The following is a 6,379-nucleotide window of genomic DNA, read 5'->3' as shown; positions in this document are numbered from 1 at the left end:
GAAAGAAAGAAAGAAAGAAAGAAAGAAAGAAAGAAAGAAAGAAAGAAAGAAAAAGAAAGAAAGGAAGAAAGGAAGAAAGAAAGAAAGAGAAAAAGAAAAATCCCTTAGGAACTAGAGTTTAAAAACCACACTGTAACTGGTTTTCTCACACCATCTCAATGGTTTATCTGGAAAGGAAATGATAAAGAGGCTGATTCACTTCACTCTGTGCCTAGTGGCTCAGGGACTGGGAGGGGAGTCAAGAGTGGGTGGCAGGGTGCTGATCTATATGATAGAGTGCAATTCAGCCATCTTCTATCTGTCAGGCTTCCACGGTCTTAGCATCTAGTGAGGGAGACGATCTGGAAACAGATGAGCTACCAATTTTGTTCTAGTTGGGAGCAAGCAAAGGAATCTCAAAGGAGGGAGCCCCAAGTTCCCGAGGACTCAGAGTTTTCTTGAAGATGCTACTTAATTTCCTTCTAGAGCTGTATTCTGAAATATTTGCAAACAAATATGATATCTGGTGTTGCTTCACAATGATATTACTGTGGGAGGAGGAAAATAGATAAAATAAGTTAACCATGAGTGGATATGAGTGGCAGCTGGGTTTGAGTACATGGAACTTAACTATGCATCTTGTCTACTTGGTATATCTGAAAATGTCCATAGTAACGAAGTAACGTGTGTGGATGTGTGTGTGTGTGTGTGTGTGTGTGTGTGTGTGTGTGTGAAGACAGAGATGGAGGTAGGAAGAGAAGAGACCAAGACTGAGATTGTAAGGCACGGCAAAGGTGCCTGGGAAAAGTGGAGCAGTCAGAGACAACGGCTTGTTTCAAGACCCCAGTCAGAAAAATGGAAGAGATTCAGTGTTTGCTCAGTGACCTCAGGAATGCGAAGGAGGCACACTTGTGAACAGGGAACGCTCCCAGAATTACTCCTGGTCTGTGAAGGGTAGAATGGGGGCGGGGGCTTGCGGAGTCTAGCCAGTCCACTTACCAGGGAGGCCACAACCGCTCACTCTAGTTCCCCTGTGAAACCTATTATACCTCGATGGTCAAGTTCTTAGACCTCTGCCTCCTAGGATCCGATAAAGACAGCTTGGACAATCACTGCCAAACAGAGTGTAAGGGATGCAGTCGTCCTGCCCTCCTCCTAGAAGACAGCAGGGCCATGAGCTCCTAAGCCAATGTTCCTTTGTTCTCTGCAGTTCAGTGCCCCTTGGTCCACCAATATGACCAGTCTGTGGTAGCCCCCAAATGTTTGCCAAGCACTATGCTGGGTATGTGGAGGAGGAGAGGCTCAGGGGCTGGGAGGGGAGTCAGGGCTGGGTGGCAGAGTTCCTGTCTGTGCAGAGTTTAAAGGTTTGTTGATGACTTCACAATTGTGAAGAGGATGAGGAAGGGAGCCGATGTGCATGACCTCTTAGGAAGTGAATCCAATGTCCTCTTTTTAAACATAGCCATTTAGTGACAAAAGAAAGCCGAGTTTGAAACCAGTCCCTCTCTGTCCTTCCTCGGCTGGGTAATCTAATTTGAATGCAAGGAAGTCTGGCAGTTGCAAATGCTAGCTGGCAATAGAAGCGCATTTTCATTGACTTCCTGGGATTCTTTGCCTCCCTCAAATATTTTGGATACAGAGAACATGGCACAGATTCTTCAGTCGGTGCTAATGATGAGAAGAACTGCATAATGGAGAGGACGCCTCATCCAGACAGAGAGAAGTCGCACAGATGAACACAGCCGATCAAAATGGAGGCCGCTTTCAAGGCTGCCAGGCTGGCGACTATGAGCGGCAAAGACTGTGACATCCAAGTGTCACAGCTCCAAAGTCGTGGAGTCTGCCAATTGAAGACAATTAGCAAGCGCGACTTCTCAATTGTGTTGACAGATGAGGGAGAAAAATCAAATAGATGTGAGAGCTGTGTTTATCCTGCTGCAGTGTTTTGCAATATTATGTCTATTGATTTGTTTTTTTGTTCCTGAGTTATTGGGTGGATGGTGCACTGCTCTGCCTGTCAACCCGGCAAGCTCGCTCTCACAGCTGCTTGTCAAGTGAGAATTTCTACACAAATCACCCCAACCCGTCTCACAGGGGACATTAGGCCAAAGATACTCTGTTATGATTTAATGGAAAGGAAAAAGAAAAAAACTGTAGCATGTGGCTCAATTTTCTTTTTATAACAATTGCTTATAGCTTTTGAATTCTCTGATGTGATGCAGCCACTGTAATTGGTTTTGTGAGTGTTCTACAACCCGGGAAGGTGGGCTGCTCTTTGTTGTCCTGGCTGACCCTTCTCCTAAAATGTGACATAAATGCCTATTGCCTGGCAATACGATGCAACACCTCTCAAGTTAAGAGACAGCGGTCAGTCATCAGAAGGGTATGTTGTTATTTCAAGAGACTGGAACGTCTGAGCAGCCGCGATTGTTAAAGAAACACAATCGGTGTTTGCCGTTTTGACGTTCTCTCTCTTGTGGTAGCCCCTGCGCACCTGGGCACAGAGGGACCCCTCATGTTTCCCGGAGCGGGATGCTGTCCCCAGCTGGATCAGTCCTCTTTAGCCGGGCCCCTAATCCCACACCATTTTAAATTCTAAATGTGAATGTAAAAATGGATCTAATTCCTGGGCCAGTTTCAAAGAACCCTAGTCTAATATAGAGGAAACTGGTTCAGGATCACTCAGGACTAGATGATGAAAACTTGATACTCAGCCTTTCGTGTCACTTTTGCTTTGGAGAGAGGACCATTTCTTAAAAAAAAAAAAAAAAAAATGACACTCAGGAAATTGGGAAGCTTTTATAAGAGTCTTGGGGAGAGATCTGGGGCCCCAAGACTTGCGAGCTTCCCTCCAATCGAACCTTACACTCAGCTGCATTCTCTTTTTATGCGTAGCACCAGTCCTGCAAAACGTCCAAATTATGAAACGACTCCTTACTCCCCCACTGCAGAGTTTATTAATTTGTTTTTAAATGCTCCACAAAGGGAAATAGCTGTGGAGCCTCTCGGTTCAGTATCCCTACATCTGGGCTTTGAGGCACCCTCCCTCAGGAATGGGTGTCAAGCAGGGCTGAGAAGCTCCAGAAGGCGAAACCACATCCATCTTGGTTATAAAATAAAAATTCTGCATTGTCAGCATGTGTTCACGTGTACACATTTCTTCTTGGTATTACATATCGAGGCCCTTGCGTCCAACTCATTTGCTGGTAGAGAGTTAGGTGCATTTAGGGAGATGTATTACTTTCCTACAAACAACACAGGGACTGTTAAACAAACAGCAGGAAGACGGCTTAATTTTAAATAAAATTTACAGGCCCAGAATGAATGCCCCTCCCTAAATAACCAACTTACTACCGGGGAATTTCTTAGGCACTGGGGATTAGAAACACCGATTCTACAGTTAATTACAATACGTAAACAAGTATTTAAAAAGATAATTATTTGACATTATTTTGGAACTTGACAGAAAATTGCTTTCTAAGGACAAAAGCTCCTTCTTCAGGGTCTCATATGACTTAGTACACAATGAAAAGACATGTATCACACAGCAAGTGGGACTCTCTCATAGCCATGCATTCTCTTAAAAAAATCAGGGTTTCCAACTCTTTGTTCTGTCTCCCGTTCTGTTATTTCCTCTCTCCAGAGTCGTCTTCTCCTGCTACCTAAAATGTCATAAATATCATCATGGGAGAGAATGTGGTCTAGTGCAATTTTATTAAAAAGTCTCACACTTTTTGCAGCCAAATCATCACCAACATATGCTGTTCCCAGCCTGTCCTCTGTTCCAACAGGTTCACAGGGAATAACATCAGTAGCATCGAATGCTTCGCAACTTTTCAAATGCTATTTTATTCATTTAGACAAATATCCATCCAGTGCCAGTTATGTGCACAGGATGCTATAAAAATACAAATTGGTTCCAACAACAAATCCCTGTCCTCAAAATGCTGACTGTCTAGTTGTGATTGGATCTTCACAGGAAATCATTTCGATCAAGCTCTAACAAAAGGCAGGCATTTCAAGAACTGCCAAGACTAATTCACGACAAGGAGAATGCCTCCCATATTCACAGGTTTGGAAGGTTGTAAAATTTGGCCACATTTAATCTTCTTAGCATGTCTGTGATAGAGGTGTTTTCATCTCTTTTTTAGAGAAGTAGAAACTGAAACCCAGGCAAGTGAAATGACTTGTCTAAGCCTTCCAAACTGGTTAAATGGCAGAACCCAAGCCCTGTAAAGGCCACATGCAGTAATGAAAAGGCAATGGTGTGGAGTCTGACACCATTTAGGCTCAATCTCCTTCCTAATTCTTTGTAGCTGAGCAATCTCTGCTGCTTCTGTAAAGCTGAGAACAATGATACCTACTTCGCAGGGTTGTTGTGAGAATTAAATGAGGTGCATTGTATTTCCCCAAATCTAAGCTATCGCTTACTATAAATAGCATCATTATTTTACGTTTCACTAAGAGAAAAATGCCGTCTTTTAATCTACAATCTTTCTTATTACTTAGGATTTTTATATACTATTTATTCAAAGAGGTCTTTTAGACTTATTTAGACATAGCCTTTCTTTTTTAAAATCAAGTGTGACTCTTGGGCATGCATAAAAGGGAAAATAGAAGAGAAATGAATGAGCCAAGAATTCTGAGGCTTCTTCATGTCTGACCTTTCATAGTTACTTTTTGACTCATAGTTCTTGATGTCTATTCTTTTCCTATAACATCACCCCCTGGGCCTGCAAGAGAAATGGTGATGCAGCATTTCCTAAAAGAATGTTCTACTTTTATATCTGGAATTTTAGCCATGATGCTCTGACTAACAGTGCACGTTTCGATGCTGGGGTGTAATAGAAAGTTTCAAACACCATGCAGTACTTGCATTCCTTCTTCAAATGGTCCTTAAGTGTTTTGTTGAATAAAATGTTAAGGGGTTGGAGTTGCCCAGTCATTCCACCAAGAATAATAACTGAGCAAGGACAATTATGTCATGAATGTTGGTCAGCAGTGATGGCCAGACCCAGCTGATTGTGAAGGAGCAACCTGATTTCCATTGTATTAATATGTGAAGAATATTGCATGTTTTAAAATCCATGAGATACAGATCTACATAGCATGGCTTTGTATCCAATACTTAGTAGACGGTTTTAAAATAATAGTTCTTTCTTCTTTTTTGTATACACAATAGTTACCAAATTGGTGGCATTGCCCATAAAGATTAAATGTTCAGAGAAGGTATAGGTATCTTGAAGTAGAGAGATCAAAACTTCTTCATGGAAGAGGTGTTCCCAGCTAGAAAGAAAGAATAAACAGAGAGATACTGGAAATACAGTGGCACTTAGAAATGGCTTTGGTGGTACTTTAACGTCCTCCCCCGTGATTACTCTTAGCCCTACCAAACTCAATAGGCTTGCTATGCTGATACAACTTTAAGAGAAATTCTTAGCACCTTCTCTCAACTATACTGCCACCTCTAACTGTGGGAACTCTACTAAAATTTATGAGAATAAGAATCCATATGGCAAAAAATGTATATGGTATTTTGGGCTGAGTGGGTATTAATTGGAAGAGTTAAGAAATCTCAATTCAATTGAGTTGTAGAGCTGAGAATCGGCCCTACATGGGCCCCAAATCTGGCTTTAGTCCTAATAACTGTGATCTTGGGGACACTTCTTCTTTGTGTACCCCGGTTTCTTCTTTTATAAAATACAGGAAATATTTGCCTATCTTAGAGGAGTATTAAATTTAAAGAGAACATGAATTAATGTATACAAAATGTTTAAAGCAGTGCTTAGTTCATATAAGCTCTCAACAGGACTTACACTACAATATAATCCCAATTAAGGTCTTAGTGGCAAGTGATGAGTCAGTGCAAGATCTTAGAATAGTGAAACTTGGCTGCCTTCAAGTATCAGCTTCAATGTGTACTCTGTATAATTGTTAGCTATATAATAATTTAGGCATGGGATAAATTAGCATCAAATAGATGTTAGCCATTATTATCTATCCTGGAGGTATATACCTTTTTTCAGGGTATTTCTGGAGAAGGCAATAGCTTCACTCAGTCACTTAATATATATAACTTACTTTATGCATAACAGCCTTATGCAGTGTGGTAAAATGCCAGGCAATGGAGCAGGGCATTCAAGTCATTTGGGGAGTTGATCATGAGAGAAGGTTATTTAGATGATTACTTGTTCTACACCTGGGTCAAACTAGTCTTGAGTCCTATCAGCTGTTATAGCCAGTTTATTGGGTCTCCCCAGAACCTTGCAGAAGGGTTAGAGCTAGCACTTGACATCTAACCCAAGTTAGAACAGGATTTCTTATAGATTTTGACTCCTAGTTCTCAACAAAGTTCTAAATGAGAGAAACTCCTCCCACTCTCTCTGTAGTCAGAGCACAC

This window comes from Pteropus alecto, unplaced genomic scaffold, assembly GCF_000325575.1.
Source record: "Pteropus alecto unplaced genomic scaffold, ASM32557v1 scaffold14, whole genome shotgun sequence".
Taxonomy (NCBI): Eukaryota; Metazoa; Chordata; class Mammalia; order Chiroptera; family Pteropodidae; genus Pteropus; species Pteropus alecto.
This window is presented reverse-complemented; position numbering follows the sequence as displayed.